This window comes from Cupressus sempervirens, chromosome 9, assembly GCF_028749045.1.
Source record: "Cupressus sempervirens isolate cs-2001-9-10 chromosome 9, ASM2874904v1, whole genome shotgun sequence".
Taxonomy (NCBI): Eukaryota; Viridiplantae; Streptophyta; class Pinopsida; order Cupressales; family Cupressaceae; genus Cupressus; species Cupressus sempervirens.
In genome coordinates this window covers 662,392,073-662,411,751 of record NC_143126.1, presented here as the reverse complement: position 1 = coordinate 662,411,751, position 19,679 = coordinate 662,392,073, and positions in this window count along the sequence as shown.

Below are 19,679 nucleotides of genomic sequence, written 5' to 3'. Positions count from 1 at the left end.
TGACAACTTTGACAAATCAATATTGTTTGTCATAGTGAACACCTATGGCCAACCAAAATATGCCACTTGGAAAAATTATGTTGAGAACATTCTTTTGCGGCTCATAACTCAATCTAGTCCCGCAAGTTCCACATGTTAGCATGTTTCTTTCTCACTTTGGCTAAAGTTTGAGTACTTCCATTCTGATAATTGTATTTTTCACAACAAATTTTGAAGGTTTATATACTAGGTGGAAAACTAGGCCAACAATAGTTTCTAGCATAGGTTTTTGTGTACACATTTAGTAAGAGTTGTTTTCTTAGTAAAGAGATGATTATGAAGCTGAAGTTATTTTTGTATAACTATTGTAGAAATCTTATGTTATTAATCTTGAAGTTGGATATAAGGTGCAATTATAGCTTTTCTTCATCAGAGATTTAGTGAAGAATTTGGTAGAAAATCTCCAATAATTTCCTATTGGTAAATAGATAGTACATATACTAGCAAGGCTTTGGTAAAGAATAAGTGTGTATTCTTCAAGGACAAGTTGGGTGTTGTGCAAAATACCTTCATCGCTAAGAGGGAGTGTTTATTTTTTTATTGTTTAACTCACAAGGTGGAGTGAGTTGTTTTAAAGAAACTTGAGTTGGATATTTAGCAACAACTTTATTTTTATTCTTTAAAAGAATATTTCTAAGTTGTGAGTTTGAGAAAAAAAAAGTGATTTTATATATGATTTAAAACTAATGAAAGAAAGAAAACATTCTTTTCTTGCAAATTAAGTAAAGCAGTTGGGCTCTATATATGTAAGATTATAGTAGCAAACTTGTAATTGAGTTCTATTAGACTTTGTGAGTATGTTTGTTTGTCAGGGTGAATAGAAGATCCAATAGTTGTGTGGGCTCTTGATTTAACAGAGTTTGAATAACCATGTATGCAAGGAAATAATGCATCTATGAGAAGCTATCTCTAATAATGGACAAAATTCACCAAGAACCTGGGCCAACTATAAGGCTACACTCCTTCTTCACTTCAGGCTCTGCAAAACCTAGGCGGGTGAACCTCTTAAGATTTGATTATGTGACTAGTGCACTGAGCATAATCAAGATCTAGAATAATAAATGAAACCCTTGAATCTTCTATATTTAACCAAGAAATCACAAGCATGAAATAACTAATAACATGACCCATGAAACTAGTAAGCTAAGTGAGGGTTAAGCTTTGAATAACTTTCAACATAAAAGGGAAAATTGATTTAATATGTTGATAACAACAAGACCTAGGTATGACTAGTGCCTTATCTATTGGGAAATTACATGAATTATAACCATACATCTCTTGGAAATCTTTGAGATAACTCCTACATCAAGATCCCTGATCTATCTTTCACCTTGTGAATAGACACTTGCATCAAAATGAATCTCATACTCAGACCATCCTATCATGAAATCTACAAACCCTGTGATAGACATCAAGCAATTACATGGCTCTTTGTTCCACAAGAAAGACATTTCAATCACATACATCCTTAAATAGAATGCAACCAAATTCATGCTCTTTGTTCACAAACTAGAAAAGATTACAAATCCATGACCAAGAGACAAGATTCAAACTAAATTTAAAACCCTTTGTTGTGTTTTATTCATTCTACTTGAAAATGAATACATGAAAGATGTACAAAGAATAACTCACAAATCACCTAACAAACAAGAACTATCTGTATAAAAACTTAAATACTACTCAATACAAGAGAAAATGCTGAAGAATGGTATCTCATATTTGAGAAAATTCAAGATTGGAACCAACCAGTTTCATAGTCAAAAGTAGAACCCCTACAATAGATGAAAGAAAGAAATATATAGACAAAGATGAATTCCTAGATCTGATTTCAAAATGACATGTGTCTACTTGAAATTCCATCCTTTGTAGTTGCAAAATCTATTTCCTCTTTCTACCCATCTAATATAATATGGTTTTCATCATCATTATCCTGTAACTGATTTGAAAATATCTCTGCTGAAATGATGAAAACTTTTGTGTCACCAAAAATTTGAACTGGATCATGAAATGTTGGTAAAAACTTTGGGTTAACTAATTTGAATGTGACCAAATTTGACCCCAACTACATTTTCACTATCTTTTTCCCACAATCAGGTCATTTCCATGCCAGAAATCAGTTTTGAACTTTGAAACTAGAATACAATTGCAAATAAGGAATCTAGGACAAAACCTCTTGTAGCTTGAATGAACTACTTCCTATACAATAACTAACTTCAAAATTGGAAAATTTGTCTTCTTCCAATTTTGGCGATATATAATATGCCTATATTCACCTCTCAAAAGCCCCCTAAATTTCAATTTGAAAAATACCCCTTGCATGGATCTGTGACTGAACTTGAAATTCAAAAATTTAAAATAATTTCTAAAGTTTCAACTTTAGAATTAAAACTTTTTTGAATTTAACAGACTTTCGTATGTGCCTTGATAAAATGATTAAAAAATCATTTTAAAAAATATCTTTATTTTTACTTCACCTTTGAAATTTGAGGTCAAACCTAGTTTGACCATTATGACACATGGCAATATCTGATTGGCTGAGCTCTACACACTGCCACCTCATCACCACGTAACCATGCACTGGGACCTGTTGCCATGTGTCGATCATGCACATTCCCACATTACTTAACCACCTTGCATCTTCATATTGCAGACATGTGCTAATCATCTAATCTCGCCGTGTGGCACAATCTAATGCCTCAGTCTTAATCTATCATCGATCACCACCTCACCACCATCCAAGACCTGCTGCCACATGTCACTTTCTTACATGCCCACAATATTTAACTAGGAGCAACTTTCTTTTGTGGGCAAGCGCCAACCCTCCGATGTAGACACATGTCATGATCTAAGCACATCTCGTCACATCAGCTCTTGCATATCTTTGTTCAAAATATTGCTTGGGCGACCTACCAGCTGGCCAACCACGAGCCCCACTTTGCATCATGTGGCTTCCAAAAGCTCGTGTCTTTAAGACATAATGTGAAATGTATTGGATAATATTTACACTTTAAAAATCCTACTGCTTGCCCAATGTGGGATCATTCATTTTCATGGTTTTCTTAATTTCCTATGCTTGTTCCTCTATTTTCTCTTCCTTTTCATGTGGAACCTTCTTGCTTTGATGGCATCTTCTTGTTTTTGTCCTTCACCTGATCTTCACAAAGGAAACTTTTCCTACTACCGCTTTTGCTCACAGAGAAGGGAATTCAAGCAGCCATTAAGGTGGGTGCTCAATGGATCCTATAGCCATACTATATGAGATGCTCTACGATAGCCATTATAGGTTAGGGAGGATAGTTTTCCCTTTCTTGTGATTGGGATTTGGACTATGGGTACAATACCATCTAATTGTTAGCAAATATTAGATTCGCAATGCACTAAGCTTAGGTAGGGACTTTGTGAATTAACTTATTAGCCCACCATAATAAGCACACATATTACAAAGGAAACCCCATAGTCCAAGATTAGTGTTCTATTTACTGAAGCTTTAGACATTTACAACATCCTTTGTGTTGTTCAGATTTAATGCCAAGGCTAGGCTTCTCCATTTTGACCTTCACCGATGCCTTGTCTTCTCTTCGATCTCCTCCTTCAACCAAAGGATCACTTCAACACTCTGCCTTAAGACTCTAAAATGCTTAGCTAGCCTTGCTACAGTATAAACCTCAAGATTCTCTTTGTGCAGCGTATACGATGAGCCTCTCATCATCACTCTCAAGAATAGAGGAACTCCAGTAGGATTATTATTTTTGTGGATCAAATTTAATGATCCCACTAGGATTATGTTGCCATACTCCATCGCTGGTCTACCCTATATGATGCGTGGGAGGCTTTGTTTCATGCTTAGCCATGGACTCTTTGATTTGTTTTATTTTGTCATGTCTGCTCCTTCCAACCATGTGGGTTCCCCTTTAAAATATGATTGCAAAAGAAAAATGCTCTCTCTCATGCATGGGATCCTTCTTCCCAAGTTGCAACTGCTATTTTGCCTCCATATTCTTGCAATTTCCCATGCTCATCCTTCACCTCTGCATGGAGATTTCCTTTATTTTCAATGGCTTCATCTTTCTGTTCTAACATTGTGGGGCACTCTTCAATGCGTGGGTCACTTTCTTTATACAGATGCTATTGCAAATCCTTTTAAACCTTCCTATGTTTCCTCTATCTTCTTTAACTATATTTTATCATGGGTGCCCTTGTTAAAAGTTGCCTCATATAACACTTTACTTGAGGAATAGTAAAGTGCACTCCTAGCCAATCAGATAGACCAGTAAGACATGGTCCATGTACTTAAAGACCATGTAAATGCTCCCATTATATTTATTACTATCTAGTTTTCCTTGGTCATCTTTATCTCGACCAAGAGAAGTTATAATCTCCTTCAACCTAATAACATTATCATGCTTCAATTTTTTTAAAAAAAATTTTGATTTCACGAATATCAGTTATTGGGAACCCTTCCAAATTCAACATTTTCCTATTTGTAATTCCATACTAGAGATGTTTCTTAGACTTCAACATAAGAGCGAGGTGTCCTTTCTCTAAAATAGTCCAAAACAAGCTGAACACTTTCAATCTAGTCCATATTGAGATGTTCTAGCATTGTAGTCATCCATTCTCCTTTTGAAAAATAAAGAAATTTTTGAAGTTCTCATCTAAAATACTCCTCTTCTTATCCCATTTCTAGGGAGATTTCACCTCAAATGCTTCCACATTGGCCATGCTAAGGACATTAAAATTAAAACCTATGTCATCTGGATAGTTGATGAAATCCATCAGTTTCCTTGCTTGCTTATTAGCTTCCATGGCAATCATGACAAACTTCTTGGTCTCTCACTCATGAGCTCAGGCATGATGAATAGCATATGAGACCAAAATCAATGGGCACTTCCCCTTGATTGAGAAAACTTCATCCCCTTTAGTAGTTTGATGAATTTAGTTAGGCCCCAAAGTGGGTCTGACTAGAAATTTTTTTGTTTTTGAATGACTAAACCATCAAATTGATCTACTGAACATCCTGAATTGACTGGATTCAAAAACAAGGATTGCTCTGTCATTAAAAACTCATTTGATCATTTTCTACAAACTGTAAATCTAATGCCAAAGGATCCTTTGACCAGCTTTAAAAACTAACCCAAACCTCTGATCGGGCTTTGAAATTAAACATACTAATTCTTTGTTTCACACACCTTCACCCTGTCAAATATCATCTCATGAAAAATTCTCAGTCTAAAGATATTGATTGTCAAAGTTGCCCTCTTAGAACTGCCTTCAAGAAAACATGTTAGAAAACACTAAATTGCATTCAGATTTGGCTTCAAAAACTAGGCAAATAGACACTTGGGGAAATGAAAACTAGGGCATTGGTTTACTATCATGAGGAGAGTATAAATTTGTGATTTGGGCTCATGATGAATAACAGGGTGCAAATGGAAAGTGGTCAAAGTAGGCTACTTAGAATTTGATAACTAGAAACAATGGCAGAAAATCATTTTTTGCAAATGGAATTGACCTAGAAAAGTGTGAAAACTAATTCATAAAGATTTGAAAATTGACACACTTGAAGAATTTTTAGAGTACACCAAAGTGGTACAATCCATTTGATCTCATCTATCACAAAATTAGGAGTTATGATGTCACAAACAGGAGTACTGACCAATCTGCACTTCTTGACACCAGTAAAAGGTTAGAAATTGAATTTGGAATCGCATTCGAAAACTAATCAAATAGATTTTTCATAAGCTCAAATTTGAAATGTAGCAAGTCGCTGACCTCTACAATGCAACTCAAAAGGAATTTTAGTATTTCAGTTAACTGGGTCAAAGTTATAATAGGTCAAATAGGACCTTCTAGAATTCTGAACAATTCACATCAATATGACATTAGTAAATACATATTTTATATGATTTTTACACCAAAGGTGATTCTTATCTAAGGAACGAACTCAATTTCAAAATAAAAAAATGTTACATCGAAGGTGTTCCTTATCCAAGGAACGACCTCAATTTGAAAATCAATGGTAAAAATTCAGTATAAGGATGCAACACAATGGATTTGAGGGATTCAAAACCTAGTCAAATGGATTCGAAACGACTTGAAATATGAAACACAGGTTTTCTGGTATGGACACTATACAATCTCAAAGCAACAAGTCATGAAACATTTCTAGGTGTGAGATATTCAATGACAAACACAGCCTCCTGTCACTATTTGACACTTAGGTGAAAATACAAATTTGACAATTGCTCAAAATAGGACTTCACGAAATGACTCAGAATGATAGTTTAACTTCATGGAACACATAGATGAACTAAATGAAAGATGTTAGAAACATTAAACACCTCATGGGGCTCAAAGGTACAACCAGGTACATATGCATTAAAGAGTGCTTCTCAGGCTTGATTTTCTCAATGGTACTCAAAATCGAGGCTTCAATTTTGAGCACTAGCAAGTTGTAGGTTTCCCCAAACTAAGGTTTCTTGGGTATATCTATGTTATTATTTATGTATTTTTGGATTTTGTTATTTTACTTCCACTACTTCATTTCAATTAATTAACCCATAGTATTAATTGTTATAAATCAGATAGAGCATCTTTATGTGAATTTATTATGCAATTGACCTATAATTGGGTTATAAGAAAATAATAATATACACATACATATTTAAATTATTTATATCATTATTTATGAAAACCAATTATCATTCATATAACTGATTGAAATGTCACTTGCCCCAAGTATATTATTGATTTGCAGTTAGATATTATTACTTTTTTATTTTATTTTTTCATATAGGATCCCAATTGAGTAGTATTGATGATCATCTTGAGATTGGATATTTATTTATTTATTCAAAAAATTAAATCCAATTTAAATTAATAATCATTTTTGTTTGTTAGTAATAAATCTAGATTAAAGATCGTACAAATGATAAATGTTCTACCATTTTGAAAATCAACTACCATTAATTCAAATTCATACCTATGAATTTATATTTAGTATTTTTAAATATTGATTTAGCATCATATTCTATATAGTATCAAATCTATGGTCAGATCAAGGCATGCCATTGTATTCTCAGTGTTATGTGAATACACAGAATATAATTGAGAGGTATGTAATGAAAGTATCTTCCCTTAAGGTTGCAAGTACTCATGCATAATAATATTGAGAGAAGTAATGTCACTATCTTTTACTATAAGTGATGACCATGTAAGATGTGCAATTACACGTGTAGAATTCAACACCTTGGGATAATACTTCTATATACATATTTGTTAGAATATGTCATGGAGGAACTTAAAAAGAAAATTTTGGATTTGCAGATATTGAGATTTGATGGAGGAATTTTAGTTGATCTCAAGATTCATTAAGGTGGTTGTTATGACCACCCTTAAACATCACACACTAAGGAATAAACTAAGCTTGGAAAAATAAGTCACTCTGTTAGGGTGAGATAATAGATAGGGTATTCTATTTTATTTTTTAAGTTGCCCATAGGACTAAACATGGTAAGACTTTATATATTTCTTCTGATAAAGATGGGAAAATAAAATGATACAAGTATCGGTTGCATAAATTTTAGATTGTGTTTGGAGTATTTGAAGAAGGCTCAAAGGAATTAAAGTTAGAAAAAATCCCAAATACTAGAAACATAAATGTGATGAATGACTAGACTAGAATCTAAGTGAGGATCTTTACAAGTAATTTTAGTGGTAGACGCATAATATTTGTTGTGGGTCGCAAAGATCTACTCAAGAAAAGAGTGTTATAGGGTTGGATTTTGAAACTATTTTAAAACTATAAATTATAGAACAATTATACTAGTATTGAAGGTTGCCAATGATTCTATTGGTTTTTTAAGATAGATTTGGTCTAGCACCAAGTTTTGGACCTTCTCCCTCAAATGAGGGTGGATCAGAGTCTAGAGTAAAGAGGGGTGTTGAACAATCTGTCATATTTGACAACTGTATTGATCTTATGAGAGTCACATTATATGTCATTTGGGTGGGCATGATTGAAAGCTCTGATAATGCCTATTCTCCATGAAGATGTGGAAAGTGACTATATTTACTAATCTAGGTCACCCGTTTAGCATTTTACTCAGAAGTCATGCATCTTTTTGGGAAGCATCACTTCTAAATGAAATTTCAATTATAATGGTGTCTAATGGGCTGAGAGAGCTTCGTTTGTTGCTCTTAAGAACTGGGTTGAGACATCTATCAAAGAGGAAAAGTCTATACAAATTGTGATCAATTTATAAAAGAATTACCATCTAGAGGGAGTTGATAGTTTATTAAGAAATTTGTCTATGTACTAAATAATAATCGACACTCTTGTGAATAGTACAACTTGAGCTAGCTAAGTTGAGTCAACTCTCATCTTGTTTGGAATGGAGAAATTTCAATCTAAATACTAGTATTAAATCATATCAACATTAATACAATCTATTAAAAAAATACATTATTAATATTAATATTAATCTATGATCAAATATCTAAATAACCAATATAGCTATTAATAAATAATATCTATCTAATTATATAATTAATAGTATTAGAAAATGAAACTAATATTGTTAAACCAATACCATAAGCTATTTGTGGGTCTTAATTGGTCGTGACCCCTAACCAAAGAAAATATGCAATATATAAAGAAAAAAAAAATGCATGTAATGAAAGAAGGTAAAAAAATTAATAAGTTAGGAAGAAATTCTTAATAAGTGCATACAAAATTTTAGATATAAAAATGGCATAACAAAATAATAAGGTGAGAGCCAAAAGTATTAAGGAAAATCAAATCACATACTACAAAGGTATATGAGGAATTGGCCCATTACTTATCCATTACTTTTCCTCTCATCCATCCACAATACCCTTGTCTTGCTAGATACTAGGGGCAATTCTTTCTCTGTACATACCTTAAAGACCCTAAAAAAATCCAAAAAAAATCAAATATGATCTTGAAAAAAAATTCAAAAATATTCAATATGATCCTGAAAAAAATAATACAAAAAAAATCATACACTATCCTGAAAAAAAATAAAAATAAAAATAAAATCATAAAATGTCTTGAAAAAAATCCCTAAAAATTATAAAATGTCCTGAACAGAACACAAAAAATTAAATTGAACTTTAAAAAAAAACCTTAAAAATTGCAAAATGTCCTATAAAAAACAACAACACAAAAAATATCAAATATTTTTGACGACCCAAAATAAAATGAAAAATCCTAAAAAATTGCAATAAACCTTGTACATAATCAATGTAAATAATCACTTCTTTTGCTAAACACTTGGACATGTAGACTCAAGCTTAAATTTTGCACTTTAACACAATCATGCTTTGACAAGGTCCACACATAACTGCTTGAACCAACCTTCAAAAATCAACCTGTGAAACATCAATCTTTGAAATCCCAAACAACACTTAATAAAGCAAGTTGCAACATATTAGAATGGTTGTTAGTTCATGTTGTTTAGTGAGTGTTTTACTTTTGCTTTGTTTTCTTTTGATCATGTTCCTATGTTACTCAATGACATAAACTAATTTATGAGAGTGGTCAGGATAGTTCATGATCATTTTTGCCTTTTTTTTTGACTACCTTTTGATAGTTTGGGGCACGATTCTTTGTCTCAGGATGGAAAAGGTCATTGTTTGTCTACATTGTGTTTGTTTACGCAAAAGGCTTGTATTTTTGCTCTGGCTTTCTATGTCATGATGAATTGCATTCCATTTTCCACATAAAAATAAAGCTCTTATGACATAAAGTGCACCTATGAAAGCAAGCTTCATCACTCTTCATAATCTCATTTCCTTCTTCTACTAATATTTTTTTCATTAATCTCTTTCTCTCATCATCTTTTCTTTTTGAAAAATTGTCCTCAATTCAATTTCTTTCCCAAATTTTCAAGGGGCCTCTACTTCCTATTAATTTCATTGGGGCATTGATCTTTTCATTATTATTCTTTGACACAATGCTCATAATCACATTATATCAAAGAGAGGCAAAATGTAGATGCTCAAAAATTGTTTGTGCCTACTCTTTTAACACCTTTACAACCCAAATTGTCTCATTTTCTCATTTCACTAACTTTGTTCTTTTGGCCAACTTGATCATCATTCAATAAAAATGAAAATTATCTTAGAATTAATTCAATACCATTTCAATGTCATCATTTCATCATTGATCCTTTAGGCATTGTTATTTCTTTTAGTGCCTTATCAACATTCATTAATATATGTCATGTGTCCTTGGCAGATCATCATTTTTCATCAATTTGATCCTTGACATTGTTGAGTCCTTCAATATCTAATCATGTCTTTATTCAATCAATTTTCTAGCATTGATTGTGTCTATTGATGTTATTGTGATCAACCCTATCAATCAATTTCAATCCATCTTGTAGCATTTACAATGTTCATTAAATTTTATATGTCATCAACCCTTGTCATGTTTACTTGACAAGTCATCATTTCCTATTATTCGTGTAGCATCATTTATTTCATTCAACCATTTCTTTGGTTCAATCCAATATTGTCACATTTGATTTGTATTTTTGCATGATCCTTTAATAGGATTATCTTGCATTTATTTCATCATCTGGGCCAATCAATTTATTCATTTCTCCTATAGGATTAGATAATCCATAGTCTATTCCTATGTCTTTATCATTTCATTTCATCCCCTCTTATTAATTATTCCTCTTGACTAACCTTTATCAATTAATTAATCTTTATCAATTAATCGATTCTATTTTCATGAATTATGAGAATTCCTAATTTCCTAAATTTTAATTCTAAATTCTCATCTTCCTAAATTCTAATTTCCCATTTTCCATTTTCTATTTTTGTTAGTTTAAAGAATAATTTTGACAATTGAGTGTCAATACACTTAACCATTTTTCCACTAAATAATGCCGAACAAAGAGTAGGTGCCAAGTAATATGAAGTGCCGAGCTATATCAAGTGCCGAGCTATAACAGTAAGTGCCGAGTGTTAACAAGTGCCGAGTAACAGTAGGTGCCGAGTGTTAACAAGTACCGAGTAACAGTAGGTGCCGAGTGATACAATTTTGTTTAGGTGCTAAGCTATCCAGGAAATAGCATGTGCCGAGCATCAGCAATGCTTCAGGAGCCAAGTAACTTAGGATATTAGCATAAGAGTTTGTGATTGCACAAACTATGATGTAAACTATTTTTGTAGCCGACATAAAATAAATCTAGAAAGATATAGAGATAAGAAGAAATCTTTTACATTTCCTATGCAATTTGCATGCAGCCAATTGGAAAACGTGGAAAGGCATGCAACCAATTAGCAAAAGACAAGTATTGAGCGGCAAATTGAGATTCAATGTGGATTGTAGATCCATATCTAACCCTAAGTCTTCGAAGTATTTTTAAGGAAGATGAAAGGTTCATTGAGAGGAGTAGAGCAAAATTAAAAAGGAAAAATAGAATGGTATTTGGCGAGAGGAGACTTAGAATGTAAGAGTAGCAATTCATTAATCAGTTGATTAGAACAAAGCAAGGTAGACAAATAGAAATCAGATCTCAGAGGATCGAAATTAGAGAAAGAGCCAGAACAAGTTCCTACATTCAGTAATCAAGGATTGCAAACAATCAGGTTTATAATACCTAATACTCTCTTACCATTGTATTAGAAAGAAAATCCTATGTAGATAGGTTGGCTTAACAACTATTTGTAGATCCTTATCAAAAGGTGATTAAATCCTTTAACAGGGTGACACTTCATGTTAAGTGTTTGAAATCCTTTAACCAGGTCACTATTGACATAGTGTAAAGCCTTTAACAGGGCAAACCATAAGAACTGGTTGAACAATATTGCTGCAATAATTTTTGTGGGTATTATTTCCACCCTAGTTTTACCTTCTTATTCCTGGAGGGTTTCTGGGTTACCAAATTCCAGTGTTATGTGTTGTTGATGCATGTGTTTAGTTTCATGTTTACTTGATGTATTTACATGTATGCAATTTACTTCCACCTAAAAGTTTTATTGGCTAAAGTGTGATACTTCTGATTCACCCCCCCCCTCTCATAAGTACTCTTTCCATATTTGAATATTCCAACAATTGGTATCAGAGCGAATCCAGGTTCTCACAAGGAAAAGCCTAACAACTTGGAGGAAAAGATCTAAAGATGGAAGCTTTCAAACTTGGAAAGATCATTGAAAATTAGGTAATAGATGTGCAACTTGCTCTGCATAGCTTGGAAGAATTTAGAAATAAGTTGAGAAATTCATTAAAAAAAAAGGAAGGATCTAGCCATAGCCGAAAATGAGATAAACTACAAGGAGATTGATACCACCAACATATTTTCCAACGGAGACACTAAAGAGTTTGATGCAGCAATAGTAGAACTGATGGAAAAAAACAAAGTTCAAATAGAGGAGATAAGATCTCTCAAGATGGAACATGAATCATAGGCCATAATGATATGTGAAATTACTGAACAAAAGAAAAGTGTAGTTGATGATAAGGTCATGATGGAAAATGACAAAAGAAATCTTGCAAACAGACTTGAAGAAAAATGTACTGAATTGACAAGGATCTCAAACATGCAGATGGATACACTTGCCCAAATGATGAACCTTCATCATGAACTCAATGTGAAAGATATTGAGATCTCTACTTTGAAGATGCAAAATGAACAAATGCAGAATGAATTGAACAGAGAAAAAGAGGTGGCAGAGAATCTCAACAAGTCAAGTGACACCATCAAATATTTTGAGCAATTACTAAAATTCCCAAGATCAACCCATGATACATCAGGACTTGGATACAACAGCATTGAAGTTGGAGAATCATCAAAGAGTGCAGAACAAAGAAGCAATAAAGGTAAAGATGTTAAACCTACATGTCATTTCTGTGGAAAGAAAGGACATACATCTAATGTATGTAGAAGCAAGAATGCCCATTAGCATGATAAACCTAAAAGTATAAACCATTGTCATAAATGCAAGAAGTAAGGTCATCAAGCATATGAATGCAGAACCAAAACTACTAAGACATCAAGATTTGAGGGTCACTGTCATAATTGCAAAAAATATGGACATAGAGCTTTTGAATGTAGATCAAAGCCTATGTGGACATTAAATCAACCAGCAAAGACATCAAACCATGAATTTTGGAATTACAACACTAGGTACAGTTGTCACTATTGTCAAGAATATGGACATACACCCTAGAATTGCATAAGAACGCATTTCAAGGGAAACTATAAAAGATGGTTGAGCCAAACTACATGTTTCAGTTGCTTAAAAACTGGTCATGTCAGCAAGAATTGCCCAACAAGGTCAAAGGCATCAAGTTTTGAGTTTAGCAATGGAAAGGAAAAGATAGATGTTGGACATATCAGAAGTGAAATGAATAAGACATGGAAGAAGAAAGATGACTATAGAACATCAAGTGCAGAGATCACTTCACCTAATAGGTCAAGTGATCACACTTCATCAAATTAAGCAAGAATAAGTGTGTGGGATTGATAAACCAAGTTACATCATACATCAGTTCCAAGATATAGAAGAACTGCAAAGAAGAAATCAGCATAAGCAACGCTACTAAGTCAAAATTGAGAGTTTTGCAAGATCTGTCAAAGTTGTCTTCAGGTGCCGAGTTGCTAACAACAACCGAGTTGATAGATGATGCCGAGCTGTGAAATATCAATAGGAGCTGAGCAAAGTGAAACACAATAGGTGCCGAGTCATGTTGAAACCCTTCAGGTGCCGAGTAGACAGTTGTCAGCGCACTAAGCATTAATTACTCTATTTTGAAGGGTACATAAATTCAATTTTCAATCATTTTCCCACCATTCAAATGAGAAGCAAAGCCGAGAAGAGTGGAGAAGATCAAGGTCAGCTTAGAAGCCATTTGTGAAGATTTCAACAGTGATTCTGGACAAGTTTCATCGATTTGAGGTATTTTACTTAAGTGCCAAGCTACGTAGAATTTATAAACTTGTTTAAATTGTAAACCCTAGTTTGGCAAAAAATGGCATTTGGGTCAGGAAGCACTAAGGGTAGAGAGAGTCATGAAATACAGCTGGTCAGCAATGAAGTTAAACAACCTGAATTCAAGCCCATTCCAGAAGTAGCATACAAGAATGATTCCGCAGGTGCATTATCAGTTATTCCTAATAAAGTTGTTATGGTCCAAGATGTTCGCAGATGTTATAACTACAAAATTGGAGCCATAGGAGATTTAGAGATCTACAATGCATATGACAAGCTATGTGAGAACAAAAGACTAAAAGATGAGTTCTCAATAATAGAAAGAATAGGATTAACCAAAACCCTAGAATTTCTTATTGTTTTCAAAATTGAATGGGTACGGATAGTTTTGAGCAGAATACATGATGGAGCCTTTTGGTTAGAGTCAGGGCCAGTAAAATTCACTAAGAAAACTGTTCAGCGGGTTACTGGTATTCCAACCCTAGATCGACCAAAGACCCTGCAAAGTGACAAAAGGGAAGTAATAGAGAAAAACATAGGTGCTAAATGGAATAATAGAGGAATGACTATTGACACAGTCACAGATCCCTACTAGATTTTGCTGTGAGAATCATTTCACACAAATTCTATCAATCAAGCAGGTTAAACAATGTACCTTGTATAGCAGTTGATGTTGCATACAAGATAATTAAAAAGGATCACACTTATGATCTAGCAGAGCTCATGTTTCAATAGATTAATGAGAATCTGGGAGCTATAAGGAAGAGCAAGGGAGCTCAGTGCAAATTTGGATCAATTTTGGTGTGCATATTTTTCTATCTGATGAAAGAATTCCCTTTTGTGGGTAAGGTAAGATGGAGTCTAGACAAAACAATTGTTGAACAAATCAATGGATACATTGAACAGATGGGTGAAAATTTTGATGCCCAAATGACTAGTTACTTTGAGGACTTCAAAAAGTCCATGAAACAAAGAATGAGGATTCCAGTCTCATTGACTGAGAAATATGAAAAGGACATTTGTTTTCTTGTAGATATAGATTATACCTATATACAAGCAGTTATACCTAGAGTAAGATAGCTTAGGCCACTAGGTTATGAACTTGATATTGATCAACCTTCTGCAGCGATAACAACCCTTCTTGCAAAAGAAGCTGATAAAAATGTAAAAGCTTTTGGAACCTATGATGTTGTTAAATCAAGGGTGATAACAGATTTGAAGACTACTTCTGCAGTAAAGAAGAAAGAAAAAATGGTGAGACAAATCAAGAGAAAATTTGGTGTTGAAGAAGAAGGAACAACATAAGAGGAAGGAGAAGACATTGAAGAAGAGGGAGATAAACCTCAAGGTCTGACTCAAGGGTTAGGAGAAGATAAAGAGGAAAGTGCCGAGGAAGAAGAAGCCGAGGAAGCATAAGTTAAAAGAAAGGCCACAACTCCTCTTGCTCCTTAATCCAAGGGAAAGAAAGTAGCTGCTCCTGCACCAAAGAGACATACCACAAGGGTTGCAGCACAAAAATCCCAAGAGGAGGCAAAAGGAAAGAAGAAAGGCTCAAAGAAGACTGCTACCAAGTCTAAGAAAAGAAAATTTGTTGCCCAGCCTGAAACAGATGAGGAGAAGACAGAGTCAGAGGACAACAGTCAATTTCAAGTGGTAAGACACAAACCTCAGACTGCTGTTGATAGATTATGTTCAAAAAATTAGGAATGATGATATGAAAGGTTTAAAGAACCTGAAATTTTCTAAGCTCACCAAAGAAGAGAAAAATAAATTAGAGGAATCTGTGTATGCTATGATGGCTGAATATAAGCACACACCTCTAGAATTAGATGAATCAATGCCTAAAGAATTGTACAAAATTGTAGAGAATAAATGGCATTTTTGTTTACAAATGGAAAGGGAGATAAGGGAGTCAACATTAGCTAGATTGTTGCCTAATTTGTCTAGATATTAAGTAACAAATGTAGTAAAAAGGCATAATAATAGATTCACTCCCAAGCATAGAGCATTCAACATATTACAGAATAAAATTGAAGAAGTAGTTACAAAATCCACAAGATTGTGGAAAATAGTTTACAAGAAAATAGAAGATGTGTACAATGAAGAATATAAGGCAGAGGCAAGTGCCAAGATAAGGGAAAAGAAGGTGTCAGGAACCAAGGAAAAAGAGAAGGAACAAGTGGAGAAGAAGAGTGAAGAAGAAAAGGAAGAAAAGGCCAATACAGAGGAGAAAGAGCAAGAGAAAGATACAGCTGAGCCACAAGATCAAAGTGTGCAAGACACACAGGTATCTCCTCCTAGTCCTCCTCATGCCAACATCACACCTGCAGATATTATAAAAATAAAAGATGTTACAGACACTTCAAATCCAAACATCAATCCATTAACTATAGAGGATTTAGAAATCCTTGACCAATCATCACTAGTAGCAAAATTAAGTTCAAATCCTGTATTGATCAGTGTTGATGAATTACAGAATCCAGAAGTTAAAACAAAGATAGTCAAGGTAAAAGCACAAGTGCCACCCTTGACCATACAAACTACTAGTATTCTATTTCTTCCACCACCACCTCCACCAAGTGTAGTCACTTATACACTTCAAATGCCGAGTACAGTAGCAGGGGAAATAAAAGAAACATCTGAACAACCAACAAGTTCAACCCCACCTAGCGATCATAAAAGGGATACTCAAGCTGAAGAAAAAGATGAGACAAAGAAGAAGGAGGAGTCTGCAATACAAACACTGGTTGCATTACCAAAATTTGGTACTCCAACACAGACTCTTCAACAGTTGAGCACTGATGGGTTACAACTACAAATCAGGACACCAAGCTCGAGCTAATCAAAGGTAGTCAAGAAACTTCACTATGGAGTTCCTGAGCTTGATGAAGAAATAAAGATCCCATATTATGAATTTAGCACTCTCATTGAAGAGAAGATCAATGAAATTCAAAGTGCGTTCGATAGAAGAAGGAGACAAGAAGCACTAAGAAAAGAACACAAGCATAAGCTTACCTTGAATGAAATCAAAGACATATTCACAGAAGCTTTCTGCTTACAGTCTCCAGATGAGTCAAGACCAATTATAGAGTAACTATCTGATATAGTTGACCAAGTGACTAGTGAAGACTAGGAAACAAACGCCAAATTGCTCAAATGGTCAGAAAGGAAGTTCCAAGGCAAGGTAAATAATAAAATATCTGGTGATATAGCACTGTCACAAGTAGAACTGGCAAAGAAAATTAAAACAGTTAAAGCTGTACTAGGAAACATCTTTTCCCTGTACAACAAGTTGTGTGATTTTTCCACATTCACACAGGACACTAGCCAGGAAATACTGATCTTGGAGAAAAATCTAAAGATTTCTAGCATGTAACTCCCCACAAATCCAGCTTAGAGCGAGAAGCATTTTGCCCAATCGATTCACACACAAAGAGAGTTAGCTGTCTTAGCAGTAGAGGAGGCAACCACAAAAGCTAAATTGATGCAAATTCAATCCTCAATAACTCCTCATTTGGAACTACTTCACAAGGAGTAGATAAATGCTGAGACAGTCCTCAAGAAAGACCCCAATATTTCTTCATTTGATGGACTTGTACACCTAGCAGCAGAGATTGCCATCCAACATAAGTCATTGGATGTCACACTAGAAAATTGGGATGTAGCTCTGAAGGTACTCCTTGAAGTAAATAGTACATTTTTGGCCAAGTATGGCATTTCCTTAGAAGACCCTTGACATAAGTGTCAAAAAAGGGGAGAATAAGTATGGGGGAGTGATAAGAAGAGATTAAGTATGAGGGAGTTAAGTACAGGAATGAAATGATAAGTATGATAAAAGGGGGAGATAGCAAATTTTGGTAGAATTTTTTTGACAAATTTTGATTAGTCAGAATGCAAAAATAGGACAGAAATCACTGAGTTTACATACATGATCAACTAACAAGGAGTCATAAGGATATTAGTTAAGTGTTTTTGCCACTCATGTCAAAGGGGGAGATTGTTAGTTTAAAGAATAATTTTGACAACTGAGTGTCAATACACTTAACCATTTTTCCACTAAACAATGCCAAACAAAGAGTAGGTGCTGAGTAATATGAAGTGCCGAGCTATAATAGTAAGTGCCGAGTGTTAACAAGTGTCGAGTAACAGTAGGTGCCGAGTGTTGACAAGTGCCGAGTAACAGTAGGTGCCGAGTGTTAACAAGTGCCGAGTAATAGTAGATGCTGAGTGTTAACAAGTGCTGAGTGTTAACAAGTGCCAAGTAACAGTAGGTGTCGAGTGATATAGTTTTGTTTAGGTGTCGAGCTATCTAGGAAATAGCATGTGCCGAGCATCAACAATGCCTCAGGAGCCGAGTAACTCAGGATATCAGCATAAGAGTTTGTGATTGCACAAACTATGATGTAAATTATTTTTGTAGCGGACATAAGATAAATCTAAAAAGATATAGAGGTAAGAACAAATCTTTTACATTTCCTATGCAATTTGCATGCAGCCAATTGGAAAACTTAGAAATGCATGCAACCAATCAGCAAAAGACAAGTATTGGGTGGGAAATTGAGACTCAATGTGGATCGTAGATCCATATCTAACCCTAAGTCTTCGAAGTCTTTTTAAGGAAGACAAAAGGTTCATTGAGAGGAGTATAGTAGAATTAAAAATGAAAAACAAAATGGTATTTGGCGAGATGAGACTTAGAAAGTAAGAGCAACAATTCATTAATCAGTTAATCAGAACAAAGCAAGGTAGACAAACAAAAATCAGATCTCAGAGGATCGAAATCAGAGAAAAAGCCAGAACAAGTTCCTGCATTCAGTAATCAAGGATTGCAAACAATCAAGTTTATAATACCTAATACTCTCTTACCATTGTATTAGAAAGAAAATTTTATGTAGATAGGTTGGCTTACCAGCTATTTGTAGATCCTTATCAAAAGGTGATTAAATCCTTTAACAGGGTGACACTTCATGTTAAGTGTTTGAAATCCTTTAACCAAGTCACTATTGACACAGTGTAAAGCCTTTAACAGGGCATGCCTTTAACATGGCAGACCATCAAAACTGGTTGAACAATATTGCTGCAGTAATTTTTTTGGGTATCATCCCCACCCCAGTTTTACCTTCTTATTCCTGGAGGGTTTCTGGGTTACCAAATTCCAGTGTTATGTGTTGTTGATGCATGTGTTTAGTTTCATGTTTACTTGATGTATTTACATGTATGCAATTTACTTCCACGTAAAAGTTTTATTGGCTAAAGTGTGATACTTCTGATTCACCCCCCCCTCTCATAAGTACTCTTTCCATATTTGAATATTCTAACATATTTCCTCATTCTATAATTTATAATTTCCACTTTAGAGGGAATTATGAGTTTTTAAAATTCAAAATTTCCCACTCTTACACATTCCTAATTTTTAGCTTACACGTCTTACATCTTTCTATGCATTTTTCTTACACTTTCTTCTTCCATTTTTCTTACACATTTCTATGCATAATTCTTTCACATTGTCATAATTTTTCATATTGTGTCATAATTTTCCAAATTTAATTTCTCTATCATAGAAAATTTCTAAAATTCACACATGATTATGACATCTTTCTCTTTTACATTCTTTCTTTTCATTTCTTTCATTTGGCTTTGAAATCCTATAAATTGAGCCATTATGCACTTGT